This window comes from Choloepus didactylus, chromosome 2, assembly GCF_015220235.1.
Source record: "Choloepus didactylus isolate mChoDid1 chromosome 2, mChoDid1.pri, whole genome shotgun sequence".
NCBI lineage: Eukaryota > Metazoa > Chordata > Mammalia > Pilosa > Megalonychidae > Choloepus > Choloepus didactylus.
Window position 1 is genome coordinate 158,546,448 of NC_051308.1, and position 22,047 is coordinate 158,568,494.

Sequence of the window (22,047 nt, forward strand, 5' to 3'; positions counted from 1 at the left end):
CTGTTGATCCTTCATCTCTATGTATCCTCCAGGGATTCTGCTGCCTCCACCTCAGTCTGTGAATGAGGAATTATTTGGTCGTTTGGGATGGGGGGTGGGGACAGGATTCTCCATTATCATGAAAATATCTGAATCCACCCCGTGTTTTTCTTTACCTTATCTCAGACATCAAAGAGAAGCATATGTAGTGAGTCGGTGGACTGGGTATTCCTCATTACTCTCCACATTACTTATTCCTTGTTGCTCTCCACATCTAATACAATTGTCAATTGAAATAATTACTGGCTTTACCTGGGAGCCAAATTCTCTTTGGCTTATAAGTCAGACTGACCAACTGATGTGCTTTGAAAAAACTGTAAAACGTCTTTTGCCGAGCTTGGATTCATTTCCCTTAGCAGATGATTTCAGTAACTTCACATCATTTTTCATCTGGCAAGTCAAGGGAAGCCAAGCTTTGAGAGAAATAAAGCTTGCTCCTTGGAGTGGAACAATGCCGCAGAAGGTGAAACAACTTCATTCTCCATGCAGACATGCGTGCCCTTCAAGTACTTGTGGGGAGAGGTAGGTGCCTGAATTTGCTCAAATTATTTTGTTGTGGTTCTCATACTAATTGGCTGTTTTTAAATGGGCTGCCCGGCTGGCAGCTGTACGGGCCTCTGGAATGGCCCTGGGGTTGCTGATTCATTTCTCTCCCCAGGACTGAATGGCTTATTGTTTGAAAGGTAGGACTGAGCCAACCAAGTTTGCACCAACTTGTTGAAGGTAATACCTAAGAAAGGGGGGCATCCCTGCCTCACAAATGGTTCTCCTGACCTTTGAAGGAGAATAATAAACAGTCTGGGGGTTTGGAGTTGCTTCTAGCTCAAGTCTAGAGGTCAGAAAAGGTCACAGTTTGCTGGGCCAGTGTGTAGTGTGAGCAAGAGAAAGACAAAATGATAAGACAGGATGTGCACATCGGTCAGCAGGCACAGTTTACTGTCCTGGGGCTCCTTACCAACCCCAGGAGCCTTGTCCTTCTCTTTGCTTGAGGCAGGAGGTAGTGGCAAAGAAAAGGCCTGTGGAACAGATGATTGCTTTCCAAGTATTGTGGTGGTGATGAATACCTTAATACACATTTATAGAGCCCCTGTCTGCACCCAGTCAATCTAGATATATTTACTGAGCATCTAATAGATGCGAGAAATGGTGCTAGATGCTGTGAGGGATTTAAAAATATAAATCTAGCAAGACCACTTTCCTCAAACTCCTTGTAGTCTAATTAGGGGACAAGACATAAATACAAAACATTAAAGAACAATACTAAAGTTAAATAAGACCAAAGGAAGCTATAGGAAAAAAACAAAAACAAAAAAATCCAAACTCATTTCTCATAGCAGATAAATTTCTTTTTACCCTCAGAGGTATAAATGACAGAACAATTCCTGTTAATAATAATAAACATGGCATTATGGAGGGCTTATTATATGTTGAACATTTTTAAGCAATTTATCCATTATCTCATTTAACCTTTGGGAAAATCATTGAAGTATGGCAAAAAAAAAAAAAAAAAAAAAAAAAAAAAGGCATGATTCAGATTTAAAACTAGACATTACAATAAACACCACTCCTTTGAATTTTTGCTTTGGCCTACTGCAATCCACTATGCCAAACCTGGGATTAAGATGTTTCTGTATTCCATACTATGTTGCATATTGCATTTGAAATGTTGACCCAGCATGAGATATTGTGATGTAGACCCATAAGTGTACAGACAGGAGTGTATACTCAGATGTGCAAAGGTGTGCTCATGATTGTGGCAGTGCATAGTGAGGGGCTAAGGAAAGGAAAGGAGACAGAATCAAACCCTTGTTAATAGGAAAGGTTCATGGAGGAGAAAGCATTTCAGTAAAATTCAAAAGCTCTGTTTACAGATTGGGAACTAAAGTAGAAATTAAAAGCTTTACCCTATAAATGTTCAACCAACTATCTCAAGATTAAATATCCAATAATCAAATTAAATAGGGGGATAACTTGGTAGTAATATAGCTGGGGAACATCTCCTTGGAAGACCAGTAGTGTAAAACTTTGATCTTTAAAGGTCAACTCCCAGAGTTCTTAGGGGGATTCCTCGGGGGTAGTAGCATGATGAGCAAATAAAATGTAAAACTGACTATGCCACCCCTTTGCTGCAAACTCTTGTAGGATAACATCCAAATACCTTGGCCTGGCACTCAAGGTCTCCTCAGGGTCAGACCTGGCCCCCTTCAGTCCAAACTCTCACCATGACCCAGAGTTCACACTCTAGTAGCTCTGGTCACCCTGTCATGCTTTTTTTCAGTGGGTGTACTGAGCACCTGCTGTGTTACAAGCACTGTGCTGTCATTGGAGGTACACGCCACACTGTTCCACGCCATGTCTAGGATGCCTGCCCCACTCCCTAGGACCTGGAAAATTGCTACTTGTCCTTTTAAGACCAGGCTCAGGTTCCACCCCCTCTGGAAGCCTAGATTGGGTGACACGCCCTCCTCTGTGCTCCCATTTATTGCAATTATGTTTCCAGGTGTGACTCACCCCTGGGATGGATGCTCCTTAAAAGTATTCCCTGCATCTGGCGTAGAGCTTTGCAGGAGGCAGGCCTTCAATAAATGTTTGTTAAACTTAACTGGAAAGGAAGGTTGGGGCCACATGGGAAGGTCTTGTATTCGCATGTGTGAGAAGTTGGGGGTGGGGAGGTGTGGGTCAGTATATATGTAAAATGATTTAAATGCTTGTTCCCTCGGGGCAGGGGCAGGAGTAGGGGAGGGAAAAGTCACACATTATTTGATGTTCCTTTTCTGTCCAGAAGCACTTCTGCTTTCTGTGGACTAATCTCCACCCAACCAGAGGCATGTCCTACTCCACAGAGTGGGTGCAGACCTAGACCCGGCCCCTGCCCCAGTGCTTCCTTACTCCCCAGCATCTCAGGGAGATTGACGCCCCGAGACCCCCTCCCATCCCCTGACAATGGGGGAGGGTAAAAATGAGAGTAGGTGTTACCACCTAAGTGGACCAAAAATGAGGATGGGGAGTTAGGAAGGATAGAGATCTGAGTCACAACTCGAGGTGCTAAGACTGGTGGTGTGATGATTTGTCTAGTGACAGTTCAGGCAGCCCAGTGTGGAAACTGGGAGGACAAAAGCTTCAAGGAGCCTGCACCCCACTGCTCCTCCAGTGGTTAACAATCACTGATCACAACAAATAATAAACTCTGTAGAGAGTGCTTACTTTAGGCCAGGCATTGTTCTAAGTGCTCTGTGTATTCATTCAATAGGCCGAGCAGGGGAAGAATTGGTCCACGTCTACCAAAGGAGTCCCCTGAAGCATGCGGCCTTTACAGAGAAGAGAGAATTGCCTCAGTTTCAGGCTTCATGGGAGGTCAAGAGTAGAGCAAAGGCTGACCTTGAAGAATTGGAGAAGACATCAAGCTCCCTGCCCCCAACCTGGCCAAAGCTCCGGTAGGGGGAGATTTGGGGGACCTCTTTCTTCTCCGCAGCCCTGACTGCTTGCACATCTCCAGGAGCAGAGGGCGGGCCCCTCCGGAATGGCCCTGCCAAGCCCTGGCCCCTGGAAGCCCTCCTCAGGATTACACTCCCTGCTGGGAGGAATATAAATATGGTTACTGCATACCATCTTTAAACATCATACAAAAGAAGAACAACCAGGTCCAAATGATAATATTTTGAAAAGCCACAGGGAGCTTCTGCTGCTGTTGAGTTAGAACTGTGCCTCTTTCGTGCGATTAAGGGAGCCCTTGTGAGTTTTTTCTTTTCCTTAGAGACAGAACATAGTTTCTCCCCTCCTACTTCAGCACTTTACAATTTTTAAGGTTTTTAAGTGCACTGCATTTACATTTACTACTCACTCTCTAAATGAAAGCAGGCTAAAAACATTAATGAGCCTCTTGATTACTGCCGCCCTTGAAAAATTAATTAATGATAATGCAGCATACACTTAACATTCCTTGTCTCCGTGACTGGAAATGTGAGCGGCATCACCAAACGATCTGTATTTTAATCCCCCACGCACCGAAGAGCCACCAGGTGTGTTTCCAGCTAAGGAGTTGGTATTCCAGGCCCCTTTTGGTTGGTTTTTCCTGGAGGAAAGCTATTCCCTGGATAATTAAGTGACAGCACTCACTTCTCATAGCCTGGAGGTTTTTGTTTTCCCCTAAAGTTGGTGGTTTTAGCTGGAAGATCCTAGAGTTTGTCTTGTTGTTTCTTTCTCAGTAAACAAGCATCAAGCACCAGCACTTACTTGTCCCTTCTCCTGTAATAATAACCAACACATATTTTGCTTAATTTGTCAGGGACTGTGTCTTTGTGTGTGTGTGAGTGTGTGTGTGTGTAGTTACTTATTCTCACAATAACTCTGGAGTAGGTCCTATTATTATCCATTTTATAAAGAATGAAATAAAGATGCAGAGATGTCAATCAAGTTACTTAAGGATGCACAGAGAAAAAGCAGCAGAGTCAGGATCTGAACTCAAAAAGCTGGGCACCAGACTCCCTGCCTTAACCATTAATGACATCTTACAGTCACCCATATGGACATTTTGATCTGGTGTGTGTGTATGTGTTTTAAACTCAAAATATGTTGATTGGGATGGTGTCCCACTCATCTTGGTGCAGGACGCTTTTAGTGCTGCTCCTGCCAAAAGGGACATCCTTCAATGACCTTGCTTTGCCTCCTGTAGGCTGGCTGAGGACAGGAGAGCAAGCGATGTGCAAAACAACCATTTGAGCGTGGGTAAAGGCCAAGATGATTCTACAGCACGCAGGCCTCATTTCACAGCCATGAGCTAGGAATGGGGCTCTCACTAGGCATTTGCTTTGTGAGTCCTTTTTTATTCTGGGAGGCATGAAGGAGATCCTTGAGCAAATTCACTGCTGGAAAAGGGTGTACAGAAGTTGGCATCATTATTCCCATTTTTTAGATGAGGACCTTGAGGCTCAGAGAGGATTACTGACTTTCTTTTTTTCAGGATCAGGCAACTTTGGTTTTTTGTGTGAATTTGCAAAACTGCGAACTGACTGAATCCAAAGTTGCTATCTTTCTACTATACCACACCATCTCCATGCAGTTCTGCTTGGAGTCACCAAGATGGCCATTCATTGATAATCCTTTCTGATCTCAGAGCTAACATAGATTGAGGCAACCTTACAAATGAGTACTTTCTACTTGAAAGAGCTGTGCAACTGTCACCTACACAGCCAAGAAATCTGACATAAAGGTGGGGACCAGAGTGGCATTCATGAACATGCTGGTGTCAACCACATGTTGCAAGCACAAAACAATGAAGCAGCAAAGCCTCAGGATGTCATATCAAGAAGGAGCATTGGTTGCTTCCAGGTAAGTAAGGGAAAACATTCATAAAAGAAAGCAATTGGTGAGCAAGCATCTTCCAAGCAACACTCAGCCTCAAAAGCATTCTTTTCTCCACACAAAGATCTGTGGAACTGTGAGCACTTTCCTGCTACAGCAGCACAGAGTAGGATATCTTGAGAAGATCTTGGAGGTTAGGAACATGAGGTTGTGGATTACAGTAGGCATAGGATCAAGCCCAGCCCTGCATTTCCTCATTATGTGATCTGAGGCAAACTTCTGTAACCTTTCAGTCTCTGATTCACCATCTATGAAATGGTAGAATGATGGTACCTACATCATAGACCTGTTGTGACAATTAAATGAGACAATGTATGCAAGAAACAGCCCTCAGAGATGTACAGTGCCTGATACGTAGTAAGCACTTAATAAATAGTAACTGTTTGCCATAGTCCTCAGTGCTCTTTGCCAGATTCTTCCTTCCACTGAGCACTTGCTGTTTCCTCTGAAATGCTCTTGCCTCAGACAGCCGCCTGGCTGGCTCCCCTTTGCATTCCAGACTCTTTACTCCAAGTTCAGCCCATCAGACCACTCTGTCCCTGGTAGCTCACATCCTCCCAACTTACTTTATGTTTTCCATGGCACCTATCACTACCAGACGCTACATTATATATTAATGTGTTTATTTGTTTATTGTCTGCTTCCTCCCATTAGAACATTAGCCCCATGATGAAAACAATTTTATTTTATTCGATATGGCATTCTTGGTGCCTGGAGCAGTGTCTGGCATACAGGGCAAAACAAGTAAATGTTTAATTGAACCCATATGAATACCTAGTGTCTCTCCCAGATGGATTGAGATTCCATACAATGACATGGCCCAAAACTGGACATCGGTTCCAGGGGCTTTTGTGGACCCGGAGCAAGCCTGAGAGCCACCGGCTTAGTGACAGAGAAGGCTTGGCCCGCTGAGGTGCTGGGCTGTGCTCCAGTGGGCCCTACAGCCCTGAAGTGCAAAGTGATCACTGCGCCAGGCTGCAGGGGATCCGAAATGGCTCAGCAGTTTTCTTTGCTAGGAAAGTTATAGCCCGAAGTGACTAGATGCCCAGAGCTCCCCTCCCGTATATGCTTCCCGCCCTTTTCCCTCCCACACTCCCTCGGAGATTCATTGTTGGGTAGTGCGACTTTCTCAAGGACAAAGCATGTCTTAAAAGTAGCCTGTGGCAATGGATAGTTGACTGCTTTTAAGCTCGGGAATTATTTTCTAATGGCAGCACCTAGCTCAGCTCATGATTTTCAGTAAATAAAAGCAAAAATGAGTTTTGCTCCTGGCTCTACCTGGGTGCCCATCTCACATGCCACAGCTCCCCCAACGGTGCCTGTTCTGGGGGGTCTGCGTGGGGCTACCTGGACAAATGGCTGCATCTAGACTGCTGCTGCCTGATGAAGGCCAGAGTAAGTGAGGGTTGGAGAACGTCGAACATTCTGGCACTGTCTCCCCAAGGCTCTTGGTTTCACACCCACCATTAAGATCCAGATAGAGGGTTAGTTGGACCCCGAGTGATTAAAGCTGCATATTAATGCACCTCTGAGCCATTAGAGATGCCTCTAAAGGGCGCGGGGCTCAAAATGCAAGCCTTAGGAAGTCTAAGCATTTTCGGTTGCTGTAATAAACAGATGTATGGCTTCCTAAGGCCTGGAGAGAGGACAGAAATCAAGCAAGAGGTAAAAAAATGAATAAAACAAAATAGCAAAACAGGAAAGCGTCCTCCATGAACTCTAGTTAATGACACTGCAATTCTGATAATTCGTGTTAGAAGTTGGGCCCTCCAACTTCTATGAGCAGTAAGATTGACAGGGTAAGGAAGAAGTTGCCTTAATTCCTTAGCTGTGATTTATTGTCTGTGATGTAGAACTATTATTGTTTTGCTACACAAGAGTAGACTACGATAACTGTAATAGTAATTCTACTGGATAAGGCTGATGGCCTGATATAATCATGAAGAGCTGTAATGCCCAAATCATGGATCTGGATATAGGAAGAACCCAAACTGTCATGATCATGTGGCAAAAGTAGCCCCGGATGTGTTTGGGACAAGTGTTTTTCCTTAAGTGACTCCACACAAAACCACGAGTTTGTGGCCTCAAGGGACAAACCTAGCTTGATTTCCTGGGCAGTGTTCAGGTCTCAGGGTCTGGGTGGATTGTTTCTTTTTCTTTTATTTTCCTTTTTTTTCTCCCCAACTTGAAGTGTCTCTTCAAGATAAACATAGCTCTTATTTAAGAAAACATCTATTTGGGGTTTCCTGGGTGGGGTTGTGCCAGAGAAGGAGTGGCCTTTCTCAGGGTGGCTACACTCTTTTTCTATGGACAATTATAGCTCCTGCTGCAGAAAAGTAAAATCCTGACAATCTGTCGTCCAAACCATCTCCTGGGAGCTTGGAGAACTTAGCCCATGCCCCAGATGCTGTTCCCCACCAGACTGGGCAGGCAGGGAGTCTGTTGATCATCTGGATCAAATCCTGGCAAGCAAATGTAAAAGTATATGTTAGAGATCCACATTTTAGCTTTCTTTCCTGAGACAACCCCAGATGTTGGGAAGCTTTCCTGCCCCTTCCTTTTAATGCCTTCCTCAAGGAGAAAATGACCACTCTCTACTTTGTGCCCTCACTGAACCTAATACTTACTTCTAACGTAGTACCTGTAACTATTTTATTTTGTTTTATTTTATTTTATTTTAATTTATTTTAATTTAATTTATTTTAATTTCATTTATTTATTTATTTTATTTTATTTTATTTTATGATTTTAATTTTATTTTTGCTTCTCTGTAGGCTTTGGAGACCCTGAACCTGGCACAGTGCTTGGAACATAATAGGTGCTCAATAAATGCTTGTTGAATGAGTGAGTCTTCAGTTATTTGTCTGAGCACCCTTTCTCCCAAGGGAGGCAGGGAGCAAATTTATGCACAAGAACAGGATCTGCCTTGCCAAAAAAAATGCAGAGAAATGCATGATGGATCAGAACATGAAAAGTGACCAGTTTGTAAAGAAACCTGACGTGACAGTTTAGGTCAGGGATCCTTATAGAAATTATCTCATCCAGTCTCAAAGGTGTGCATGGCTTGAGTGGCTGGGATTCAGCTTCACTCTTGCAGGGTCCTCTATGGACTGCTAGCTGACAGAAACTTAGTCCCATGGCTCTGCTGACTGCAGGATGATAAGTTTGCCTCTGACAATGATATAAGGTCCGTCAAGACCTTATATCAAGACGTTTTATCATGTAAAAATAAAACAAAACAGAACAAGACAAAATGGAAAAGACCTAAACTGTTCCATTTATAACCCCTTGGCAATAATCACGCTATGGAAATAAACTGAGTCTACTTTTGCAGAATTCCGACCTCTTAGGGTTTCCTTGTTACAGTAATGTGTGGCACGGAAAGGAATAGTATTACACAAGACAGGTAAGGCACCTTGGAGAGAGTGGTGGATCGAATTGTGTATCCTAGTTTGGACATGGCCTTGGTCTTGGTCTACATTCTGGTGTGTAAGGACCCATTGTGAATAAGATCTCTTTGCTTATAATTGTGCCTAAGAGCCTCCTCCTGAGTGCCTCTTTGTTGCTCAGATGTGGCCCTCACTCTCTAGCTAAGCCAATTTGGCAGGTGAAATCACTGCCCTCTCCCTTAAGTGGGACCTGACTCCCAGGGGTGTAAATACCCCTGGCAACGTGGAATATGACTCCCGGGGAGGAATCTAGACCTGGCATCGTGGGATTGAGAACATCTTCTTGATCAAAAAGGGGATGTGAAATGAAATGAAATAAGCTTCAGTGGCTGAGAGATTCCAAAAGGAGCCGAGAGGTCACTCTGGTAAGCACTCTTACACACAATATAGACAACCGTTTTTAGGTTCTAATGAATTGGGGGTAGCTAGCAGTAAATACCTGAAACTATCAAACTACAACCCATAACCCTTGACTCTTGAAGACAATTGTATAAAAATGTAGCTTATGAGGGGTGACAATGTGATTGGGAAAGCCATGTGGATGACACTCCCCTTTGTCCAGTGTATGGATGGACGAGTAGAAAAACGGGGGAAAAAAAAAAGCACCGAGTGATCTTTTTCACTTTAATTGTTCTTTTTCACTTTAATTTTTATTCTTATTACTTTTGTGTGTGTGGTAATGAAAATGTTCAAAAATTTATTTTGGTGATGGACACACAACTATATGGTGGTAGTACGAACAATTGAATGTACGCTTTGTGTGACTGTATGGTATGTGACTGTATCTCAATAAAATTGAAGTATTTAAAAAAAGATCTCTTTAAGATGTTACTTCACTTAAGATGGTCCAACTGAATCAGGCTGGGCTTTAATCCAGATTACTGGACTCCTTTTATAAACAAAGTGAAAGTCAAATGGAGAAAGAAGCCACAAAAGACTGGAAGCCAGAGGAGAAAGAAGAGGTCAAAGCCATGTGTCAGAAACACCAAGGAACCTCAAGGACAGAAAGTGTCACCTTGCTGACATATTGATTTTGGACTTCTCTTGGCCTCAAAACCACGAGCCAATAAATTCCCATGTTTAAGCCAACCCAACACATGGTATTAGTTTTAGCAGCTGGGAAAATAAAACAGGATGAGTAGCAACTGGGTTTCTTTTATTTTTGGACGTCTTGATGGGTCAGAATCAAGCCCTGTAGGTGGTGTTATTTTGTTAGATCAAAGAGTAGGGTGGGAGCTGGGTGAGCCCATTGTGTGAACCCCGGCTTCCCCCATGCTGAGAGGGGAGCCTGTGGAGAGGATGCAAGGGCCTGGCCTTGAGACTGTACTCCAGAAAAGAACATTCCTTCCCATTCTAGAGCCAGGGATCCAGAGCCCTTCTCTAAGACTGTTCTGAGACCGGGTTTAGTTATTCCTGACCCCTGAATCACCTCCCTAGGAAAGAGGGTGTGTATGTGTTGGGAGAGAAATCCCATCAACACTCAAGGCCCAAGCCCAAGGCTTCCTTGTACAGGGTTTATAGCCCACAGAGCTTGAAGAATTTCTCCCTAGTATCTTGTCAATTGCATCCCTTTTAACTGGGATTTGGCAGCATGGTTGCTTTCAAAATGGGTAGGTGTTATTACACTGCAAACAAAGTGCCATTCAGGCTCTAGGGCCCTGATAAGCCCCAGAGTTTCCCAGGCTTAGAGCCCAGGAGCCTTCTCCACCTGGGCTGCATCCTCCTGGGCCTGCTGAGAGGGCTTCCTGCACACACTCAGGAGGGGAGGTGCACTGCCTCCCAGAAGGACAGAGAAACTGATGGACCGCCGCAGGCAAGCCTCCTCTGTGGGAACATAAAGCTCAGGCATCTGCTTGGGGCAGAAGCTCCTGGGTGCCCCGTGAGAAAACTGTCAGGGACCGCAGTGTGCAGTCAGGGGAAGCTGATGGGCTGGGCTCTCGCTGCCAGCCAGGGAACACAGAATGTTCCTTCACAGTACAACGAGTCCATCAGGGTGGGGAGCCCCTCCACAGCCAGCCTCTCTGGGACTGTGCCTTTCCCATTTGAAAAGCCATCATTGTCCATTTAGACACACCCCTGTGAGGCCATACAGGCCAGCCTCCTGTCCCCATGCCTCCCTCCCCTCCTCCTCCTGGGTTCTGCCTCTGCTCCAGCTGCCACCTGCAGTTGTGCAAGGCGTATCTTTTAGAAGCCTCTCTTGGGACTGCCCCGGAAGAGAAAGGCATATTTTAATGAGGACTTGAGGCATTTGGTGCATTTGTTTATGTCACCTAGTCAATCTCCTGTCAAATGTTAGGCCTTTCTGTTCCGCAAGAGCTAGCTCTGTGGGGTTCACACATCTGCTCAGAGAGCATCCCTGCCACAGCACATCAGTTTCATTATCACCATCATCCGAAAGCATCTTCTAAGCACCTGATTGCCCCTGACACTGAATAAAGATGTAGCCCTGAGTGAGAGGCAACTGAGCTTGAAGGGAGGAGGATTGGCTTCCAATCTTTGCTTTGTTTCTTCTAAGTAGCTTTGAGCATGGCATGGTTTCCCTTGCCCTTCTCAAATTCTACGTTGCTGTACATAGATACAGCTGGTGCTCTCTACATATCCTGTGCCCACAGCAGACAGTGCTAATCACTCACTCTCCCACTGAGCCTTAGAGTATAATCTCCAAAACCTTAACTTGGAGCTCCCAACAGCCACTGCCTGCTGATTTGAGAGGCACTCAAAATGAAATCTATTTGCCATCACTGCCCTAAAGGAATTTAGGGAATAAACTTCTGTACTGAGAACAGGCCAGGTCACTTGGGGGAAAAAGAAATCCATAAAGCAATAACCCATCTGAACAATCTGAGCTGGCCAGATGAATGATGTTTATTGACTAAGCACAGATATCTTCCTTTGATCATTTTGTATGGGTGTTTCCAGGTTTAGAGATATTGAAGCACACCCAAATCAAAATGCCCTTTCCTTATACACATAGAGTTCTAGTAAAGAAAGGGATCTTAGTCAAGCCCCTTTCTTTCACAGATGAGGAAACTGAGGCCTTGGTGGTTGTGACTTGCCCAAGCCTCTCAGATGGGTGGAGTCCATGTCAGAAGAGAACCCAGGCTTTCTGGTTCCCAGCCCAGTGTTCTCTCTACCTACTGAGTACATTGTTTCACTTGGAAAAAACAAAACAAAACATTTTAACTTAAAGCACAAGCAATTAATGGTTTTCAATAGTGTTTGTGGTAAAAATTAATGAACCAATGGCCCTTCATAGAAACTTTAAAAAACAAATTCCCAAGCCCTTCTCATGGAACAGGGAGTCAGAACTCCTTGGTTCTGTTGTAACTCCCCCACTCACTGTTTGGATACCTGCAGAGAGTCACCAACCAGTTTTTAACCTTGGTTTTCTGGTCTGTACAATGGGAACCAATAACACCGTCTGGAACCACCCCCACCGGGAAATAGAAACCAAAGTAGCATTAATGGAAGACCTGCAACTTCCAGATCCAGATTACAGCAGGGAGGACCCTAAGAGGGGTGGCAGCATTTGACAAATGCCAGGACACGGCAGATACACGTGCCACAGCTCAAGAATGACTCAGAAGAATCAAACACCGGGTGTCAGGCAGGAGAAGCCTTTTTTATTTAGGTGGGAATGTCAGGAAAAGAAAAGTCTAAAGGGACCTTCCATGTGATGAAGGGTTGTTCCAGATCAGCGTGAGATCCAAGGGGTCTTCTCTCTTTTCTGTTTCAGACTTCTGCTAAGGCCCAGGATGAAAGCGCTGCTTGCATGCTTAATGAGTGTTAACTGGGGAGCAGCTGAAAGCATTAAGTACCAGCATGTAACAGATTAGCGCATGGAGAATAACCCAAACACACTTCCTCTGGATAGCATGTATCAGGGCACCTTGCTGGGTGGTGCTGACCGGAGGAACCTGGTCTTGTAACCACATGCCCACCACGCCAAGGCCCTTGCCACAGGAAGTGGCAGTGTATTCATACGACCGATCTTTCTAGAACATGAATTAAACATGTGTTCCTCGGGTCTGGCAGTTTGCCACACTCCTGCAAAGGAAGGGCTGAAACGGCTTTGTTTGCTAGCTCCAATTCAGGCAAGACTTGGGAGCAGAAGGCATCTTGGGTAGACGAGGCCTCCGAGTCGGCCACTAGATGGCAGAAGCGCTCCACCGATGCAATGCCACTCACCCGAGGCCCTCCTCTGGAAATTCTGGGAAGGATTCCAAAAAAAGGTTAGGGCCCTACAATAGTTAAAAACTATTGTTTTAAGGCCAGAAAAGGAGGGCTCAAAGAAATGAAAGCGCTTGCCTGTTGTAAACAGTCAGTTAAGGGCAGAACGGGGACTAGAAACCAGGGCTCCTGCCTCTCTGGATCAATCTCATTCAATCAAGCCACCATGTTTTCCTCTCTCCTAGGTATGTTTATCTTGGATTCTGAGCCATGGACAGCAGCAGGAGGAAGCTTTGGTGCTGAGAACTGAGCACGGGAAGAGAGCAGTGTTTCTGGGTCTAGTTTCCAGACGACCCAGGGCTGTGCCCACACAGCACAGAGGAGTGCCCTACAGCCCTCCCTGCCCAGCCAGAGCTCGGTCCTGGGGATGTGGTTGTTATTCCCGGAAATGTAATTGGTCAGATCATCAGGGTCAAGTACAGATGGGGATCCAGCCAGGAGACCTCAATTCTAGCTCTACTCTGCCCATCACTCACCAACCTGAAGTCTTGGTTTCCTGGCTTTCTAAAGCATCATGGCAAAGGGAGGGTGAAACCTACCATTGAATGTCCACCCAAAGACCTGGGACCCAGAACGTGAATCTACCATTATTTTATTTCATTTTTCTCTGTCATTTATTATTTTATACATGCACTACTATGTTCCAGAAAGGAAGTGAGGCACAACTGAACACTATCTGAATTTTGCAGAGACCAAGAAACATTTGATGATGATGATGATTCATGCAAAAAAAACCCATCCCAAAATACTCACTAGGTGCAAATTTTGATTTTATGTGTGAGGCTACTCTACCTGACATTCTGTTAGAAACAAGCACTATACCTAAAAACGCTCACCCGATTGTGGAGGAGAAAAGAATTTATTCAGGATCTTGCAAGAGCCGGTGCACCATCGAAGAAACTGGTAGGTGCGCCAAACAGAGGAACCGAGCAATAGTTACACCTTACACCTAACATGCATGTCCCTCCCCTGTTTCCCCATTGGCTGGGTACTCCAGAGGTTACAGCCTATCCGAGAGAGGTAACTAGCCCGCCTTTGAGATTTTGAATTGTACAGCCTATCAGAGAGAGTTAACTAGTTTAAATTTCCTGCCAAGAGTTCCCGCCTTTGATTATACCTCATATCCCTTTACGTACCAGTAACCCTGGTTATTTTTCTCACATAAGGAGTTGGCACCGATTCTACGCTTACGTCATGGCTCTCTCTCTCTCTCCTCCCCTTTACCAGGGAGCCAGTTTAAGCCGGTTCTGCTGCCGAGTCTCCATTTTCCCTATTCCGTGTTGCTTTTATGTGAAAGCTAAACTTAACCTTTTCTTACAATTCTATTAATGAGAAATCGTTTGTCTGACACTTCTACACTTTTTCAACTAAATATTAATTCATATTTATGAGGCATTGGCAGTAGTGGTGGGGAGGTTAAGAGTGCAGAATCTGCTCTGGTTTGACCTTTGTTCTGTCACTCTGACCTTGTGACCTTGGGTGATCACGTAGCCGCACTAATCCCCACACAAGTCATCTCTAAAACTGGAATCCTATTTTGAACTTTTAATATGATAATGCCATCTCACACACAGATCTTGTTATCTAAATAGCATTCTCCAGTAAAGAAACCAAGGCTCCTTTAAGAAGTGGTTGGTTCCAGAACTGTGGCAGAAAATATACCAAATGAGCCTGGAGCATTTTGGTGGTGCCAGAAAGTAAGAATATGCTTAAAAATGGATGGGGGCCATCTGGTGGACCAAGATGGTGGCATAAGATACTGCAGAATGCTGTCCTCCCACAGAATCTTTGAACAACTGGCAAAGACTGACAGAGCCATTTTCCTCAAAATTCTGGAAAGCAGTTAAAGGGTTGCAGTAACTGGGTGAGGGCCAAATCAAGAAAACACAGCTTGGTAGGAGAAGCTCGTGACACTCTAGCTAGTCCCACCACTACCACCTCCCCAGCACAGTGTGGAGTCAGCCTGTTCTCCCATTGTGAGTCCCTTGCTCTGTTCCAGAGGGAGCAGAGTAACTCCTATGCACATACTGGAGTGCTTCTAGGTCCGAACTAATCTGTCGGGTGGGAGCCTGTAAGACTGAACCAGGAAACTCATCTCAGGCCCTCCCTAACTTGCCCTGCAGGCAGAGCAGCTTGTGTCTAGATAAAGCAGAATAAGAAATAATTAAGTCAAAGAGGCCTGGGGCAAAGGGTTACCTGCTTTAAATCATACTACAGAGCACCCTGGGGCTGGGGGCTGGGGGGTAGAGAGTCTATTTCACAGGGAGTGGAAGGGGGCATTTGAATTCCTGAAAAGGAGGGAATTCCAAAGGCCAGGAGCAAGTACAAGCCCAGGACAAGACAGAGGCTTAGATAAGATGGGGAGGACCTGGCAATTTGCATGTATCAGAACTTCATTCCTTCTGCCAATTCCAATCTGCTGTCGAAACCTTCTAGGGAAATTTTCACTTCCATTATTGTGAACTTCAACTTTAGTATTTCTTCTTGGTTCCTTTAAAAAATTTCTCTCTCTTTATTGAGAGTCTTACTGTTCATTCATTGTTTTCCTGGTATTCTTTAGTTCTTCCTCTGTGTTTTCCTTTCTGTCCTTGAAAATATTGAGGATAATTTTTTTTTAAAAGACTTTGTCCGGTATGTCCAAAGTCTGGTTTTTTCCATTGATGGTTTCTAGATTTTTTTCTGGTTCCTTTGGGTTGGCCATCATTTCCTGTTTTTGTTGTTGTTGTTGTTTGTTTTGCAATCTTTTGTGGCACACTGTACATTTTAATATTTTAGTGTTAACTCTGGGATTTAGTCCCTGAGTTGTGTTCCTTAAGTTTGTGTCCAGCTAGTGATATGACAGAGGTTTCCTTAATTACCAGGAGCTAACAAAAACAACCAACACCTTTTCATACTCTTGGCAAATTGTCTTTGCACTGGCTGGTACTTTCCTTCAGAGTTTAGCCCTCCTACCAAGAAGACCAGCCAGAGGAGAATGCAAATTGCAAATCCCCGCATGTTTCAAATATGGCCACAATAACTCCAGCCATCAAGCGTGTCTTCCAGGTAGGAAGCAGGAAGAAAGGGGACGAGAAAAAGAGCACATCTCAGCTATTTTTCCCCATTTATGGGGGCTTCCTGGAAGTTCCATCCAACAGTATCCATTTATATCTCATTGGCCGGAAATTAGTCACATGGGCATAATTGTCTGCAGGGAAATACAATCTTTTGATGGGTTCCATTGCCACCATGCATAAAACACGAGCTTTATTGAGGAGGTAGGGCAGAAAGGATACATGGAAGCAATCAGTATATGCCTTGCCCCATCCTTACCCAGGGCCTTCCCCAAGAGCCTTGAAGACTGTGCACACAGCAGCTTGCTTGACCTAGGACAGTTAAGGTTTGACCTCCTCTCCTTGTAAAATACAGGCCTCCAGTGCTAAATGTAATCTATAGCTTACCTCCCTCCTGAAACTCCCTGAGGCTACAAGATAATCTACAATCCTCCCCTCTTCCCTGTTGACTACAATCGATCCCTCCCTAGGTCAGAAGACCCTTGCTCCTCTCATACCCATCTGAATGTCTTTGTCCTAACCCTTATAAACCACTCCCTGGCACCCCCTGCTTTTGAGGAGTATCTTCATGTTGAGCTTTGAATGTGCCGCTGTTCAGAACAGCTCCTGAATCCATTCAGAGAAGCTCCTGAATTCAGGGCAACATGACCAACTTCCCCACCCTGTAGGTAAGCCCCCCAAAATAAAAGCTCATGTGTCAGAATGTGTCTGGTGCTTTCTTTAGTACTTTGGCTACAAAAGCCCTCTTGGGCCATGACACCCTGCTTGCCCCTCTTCACTCCCAAATCTTATTAGTGTTCTGACCTTTGATCTGTTTGCATTTTGGTTCTTCCTTAAATCAGTGTTTATTGTCTATTCTCTCTATGTCCTGTTGGACAGAAAAATGACATTACCAAGACAGCAAGAGGCCCTGAAGACATCCCCCTCATCTCTAAGGAATCAGCCAACATCTTATCTCCTCAGTCTCTGGCAGGAGGGGCCTGGATCAACCTCATCTCTTTACCCTGATGCTTTACAAATATAATTTTCTGTGTGTGCCACGGTGAGAAAGAAATTGGCAAACACTGAGGCTGAGGACCAGACCGATGGTGAACCCTTCCATTATCCCTCCTGCTTCCATCATGCAGACTGGTGAAGGGCCAACAGCAGCCTCTGAAATCATTGACCCCACCAGGTTGGGGCTGGCAAGCTCAGGGTGGAACCCCACACCTTATGGGCTCATTTGGGCCTGGACTCATTTTCAGGAGATGACCTGGAACTGACCAAAACATGGTATAGCAGGAAAAACTCTGGGTGGGATAAGACACAGCTGAGTCTAAATCCTACGCACAGCTGCTTTGGGGCAGCTTACTTATCCCCTCTAATCCTTGGTTTCCTCATCTAAACAACTGGGGATTAATAATGGCACCTTCCCCCTGGGGCTGTTGAGAAGGTTAAATGAATGTGATAAGGGCTCAGTTAACAGATTGTTGGCCTCTTTCTGTATTAAGTGTCTTTGATGGTGTTGGCTTAGTCTTCTGTTTAAGGTGAGAGCCCACCTGGTTGGGTAAAGTTTCTCAGCCTGTTCTTCTTGAACAACATCACTAATAAGGCCATAAATTGTTCCTCCATAGATAGAAGAGATAATAAACACTGTTTTAAGGAAGAACTAAAACCCAAACTTTCAGGATGAGTCTCATTCTTATTAATGGAGTCCTTCATAAGTGGAATGAATATATATAAAGAGAAGAGAAAACCGTGGAGCAAGAAGCTGAAATCAGCGAAACCTGGAAGAGAAGGGAGAGACCAGCAGACACTGCTGTGTGCCTTGCCATATGGCAGAGGAGCCAAGGATCACCAGCAGCCAGTCTTCAGGAAGAAAGCACCATATTGATGATGACTTGATTTGGACATTTTCTCTGCCTCAAAACTAAGCTAATAAATTCCCATTGTTTCAGTCAACCCACTTCATGGTATTTTCTGGAGCAGCCTATGAAACTAAAACACATGAACTCAGATTCTCTCCTTTTCTTTTTGTTTTAGCATGTTTTTCCATCCTCAAGGCTGCCTCATGTATCATATATGGCCACAATAACTCCAGCCATCAAGCCTGTCTTCCAGGTAGGAAGCAGGAGGAAAGGGGAAGAGAAAAAGAGCTTAACTGAAGTAACCTCATCACAAGGTCCTGCTTGCAATGGGTTCACACCCACAGGAATGGATTAACTTTCAGATCATGTTTTTCTAGGGTAAATACAGTTCCAAACCACCACACCATGGCACCACAAACCAGGTCTAGATTATCTACCTCCAAATTATGTATTTATTGTACATTATTTTCAGTCTGTTATTAGCAGCCAAAAGCTGCTAACTGATACAGGAGTATGGAAAGACATGAGATGAGTAAAATTTGATGATCAGTGTTGATCATCACAGGAGGGCAGGCAAGATGGCAGAGTGGTGAGGTGTGGGTTTCAGTTACTCCTCCAGGGCAGTAGGTAGAAAGCCAGGAACTGCGTGGACCAGACACTGCAGAGCAATTTGACTTTGGGCATGCTTCATACAGCACTCACGAACGTGTGGAACAGCTGGGATCAGTGAAATCTGTAAGTTCTTGTGGCCAGGGGCCCATGCCTCTCCCTGCCAGGCTCAGTTCCATGGGAGGAGGGGCCGTCAGTGCTGGGAACCAGGAGGGAATACAGTTGCAGCTCTGATTGAAAACTCAGACTGCTGATCAAAAACTCCAAATATAGATAGACTGAGACCAGACACTGGAGAATCTGGGAGCAGCCAGCCCAGCACAGAGGGGATAGGGCTAGCAAAAACAGCAAAAATAAAAAAACCAAAAAATAAAAAGAGACTTTTTGGAATTCTGGTGAACATAAAATGGAGAAGGGCAAGGCTCAAACAGAATCAGGTGCGTATGCAAATCCAGAGGGTGAGGACCCTTGTCTGAAGAGCCGAGGAGCCAGTTTCTCTGCTTTCTTGATTGTTCCTTAATGGCCCTAAACAACTTGTCTCAGCATTTCAATAGCCCATTAGATCTGCAAGGAGGGCCGTTCTTTTTCTTTTTCTTTTTCTTTAATGTTGATCATCACAGTGTAAATAGTGGGAAGAAAAATCCGTTAATAGTCTTGACCACCAAAATTTCTGTGCATAAAGAAGAAATCTTGGGGGTAAGAATTGATTGGAAACACACACATATGCACACAGACATAAACACATCATGGTGTTTTCATTAGATGAGGGGTGTCAGACTAGGATACAGGAGAAGAATGAAGAACAAGTAATATTGGCTGGACTAATTGATCAGTGGCTTTGAAGAATGGTCTGAGAATCTTTCATTTATCTTTAATCATTGATTCGACATTTTTCTCAAATTTAGCAATCTCTTTTGCAAATGAGAAAAAATTAACTATAGTCACTCAGAAATCTGATTATCTTGACCAGGAGAAGCCTCAACAAGAGTTGGTTGTTGCGAACAATTTTAGGGGTCCCTGATGATATAATTAAAACATCAACACTTTTTCTTTGCAGTAGCAATTTTCTTAAAAACTCCTCTATGAGATTCCAAAAGGAGCTGAGAGGTCGCTCTGGTGGGCACTCTAATGCACAATATAGACAACCTTTTTAGGTTCTAATGAATTGGAATAGCTAGCAGTAAATATCTGAAACTATCAAACTACAACCCAGAACCCTTGAATCTTGAAGAAGACTGTATAGAAATGTAGCTTATGAGGGGTGACAATGTGATTGGGAAAGCCATATGGACCACACTCCCCCTTGTCCAGTGTATGGATGGATGAATAGAAAAATGGGGGAGGGGGGAACCCAGTGATCTTTTTTAATTTAATTGTTCTTTGTCACTTTAATTTTTATTCTTATTATTTTTGCTTATGTGTGGTAATTTTGGTGATGAACGCACAACTATATAATGGTACTGTGAACCACTGAATGTACGCTTTGTATGACTGCACGCTATGTGAATATATCTCAATAAAATTTATTAAAAAAAATACAAAACTCCTCTATATTGTCATCTCCTTCCTCTTGGAAAATACGTCACATTATATAAAGACCTTACAGCATTTTTAGTTGTTTCAGTTGCTTCATCAAAGTAACAGATAGGTTGGCTTATGCAGGGCTGGGAGAAAGCTGAATTCATATTCTTAGCTCAGGTAGAAATCTCCCTGGATAGATTGTGAAACATCATTGGTTAGGGTTTTAATATAAGAAGTGCCATGTTCCTATAAATGTCTGATTTTTCTTTTCTTTCTTTTTTTTTTTTTTTTTTTTTTTGTGTGCGTATATGTGTGCTATAAAATTCAATAGGCTACCAGGCCTGATACTGGATAAGAAGGGGTTCTGCAAAGTCTTTGGGGTTATTTTACTTGTCTGTCTATCCATCCATCCATCCAACCAACTTCTACTGAAAGCACTCTTGGTGCCAGGCATGCCTGGCTCTGAGGAGTATATATGTTCTGGAAGTCCAGATAAGGATATAAACTAGTCGACAGATGCAGCTGAACTATGAGACTTTACCTTATTTCCTAGCACAAGCATAAATTGGTGAGTTAGTGGTATTGAAAAGTATTAATTTAAAAGCAAATAATAGTAAATTACTATATACTGCCAATTATGGAATGATAGTTTTGTGCCAGGCGCAATCTTAGTTAATCTTTTAACAACTCCTGTGGTGTTTGAGGCTGTATATACCCCAGAAAAACATGTTCTTAAATCTAATTCATTCTTCTGAGTGTAAGCCCATTGTAAGTAGGACATTTTGGTGAGGTTACTTCAGTTAAGGTAAGTCCCACTTCAACCAGCATGGGCTTAATCCCATTACTGGAGCCATGTATAAATGGAATGAACATAGAAAGAGAGAGAGAGAGAGAAAGCCACAGAAGCAAAGAGCTGAAAGAAATGAAACCCAGAAGAGAAGGGAGAGAGCAGAAGACACTGCCATGTGGCAGAGGAGACAAGGGTCACCTGCAGCCAGTCTTTGGGAAGAAAGCATTGCCTTGATGATGCCTTGATTTGGACATTTTCTCATAGGTTAATAAATTCGTATTGTTTAAGCCAACCCATTTCATGGTATCTGCTTTAAGCAGCCTGGGAAATGAAAACAGATTTTGGTACCAAGAGAATGGGGTGCTGCTACTGCAAATACCAAAAGTGTGGAAATGCCTTTGGAATTGAGTAATAGGCAGAGACTAAAAGAATTTTGAGGCTCTTGATCTAAAAGGACTAGATTGTTTTGAAGAGACTATTGGTAAAAATATGGGTGCTAATAGTACTTCTGATAAGGCTTTAGAAAAAATGATGAACATACTATTGGAAATTGGAGGAAAGGTGGTTCTTGTTTTAAAGAGGCAGAGAACATGATGAATTGTGTTCTGAGGTTGGATGGGAGACAGAACTTGAAAGCAATGAGGTTGGATATTAATCTGAGGAGATTTCCAAACTAAATGTGGAAAGTGCGGCCTGGTGTCTCCTTCCAGCTTATAGTGAAATGCAAGAGGAAAGGGATAAGCTAAACTCCAGAGCACAAATAAACCAGAAATTGATGGTTTAGAAAATTCTGAATTTCCAGAAAGTGAGTCCCTAGAGAGGGGTTTAAATGAACATGGACCCACTCAGCCATTTCAGTGCAAGTCAGGATTGGAAATGCAGTTATCTAGGAAGGATCTGTGGAAAGTCCTACTGTCTGAAGGTGTGGACCCCTGTGTACTACATGCAAAACTGACAGGTTTTGTACAAGACCTGTATGAATGGAACCATTGCCAGTCTGGACTAAAAGGGACAGAAAAGGGACAGCTTGAAGTAAAAACCACTTTAAGGATAGAACATTGGAAGCTGAGGTCTGGACTGAAGACATGTTCCTGGGACAAGAAAGTGGGACCACCCATGTGTGTGGAAAGCTTGAGTCTGTCCTGGCT

At 43.9% G+C, this 22,047-nt stretch overlaps 1 long non-coding RNA gene across 1 annotated transcript; it reads left to right on the forward strand.

Moving 5' to 3' along the window:
* Positions 1 to 340: 340 nt before the first annotated feature.
* Positions 341 to 9,020, forward strand: LOC119527102. The gene is made up of 3 exons (XR_005215328.1): positions 341 to 561; positions 3,290 to 5,367; positions 8,175 to 9,020. It is a non-coding gene; the product is annotated as an uncharacterized LOC119527102 (long non-coding RNA).
* Positions 9,021 to 22,047: the final 13,027 nt, after the last annotated feature.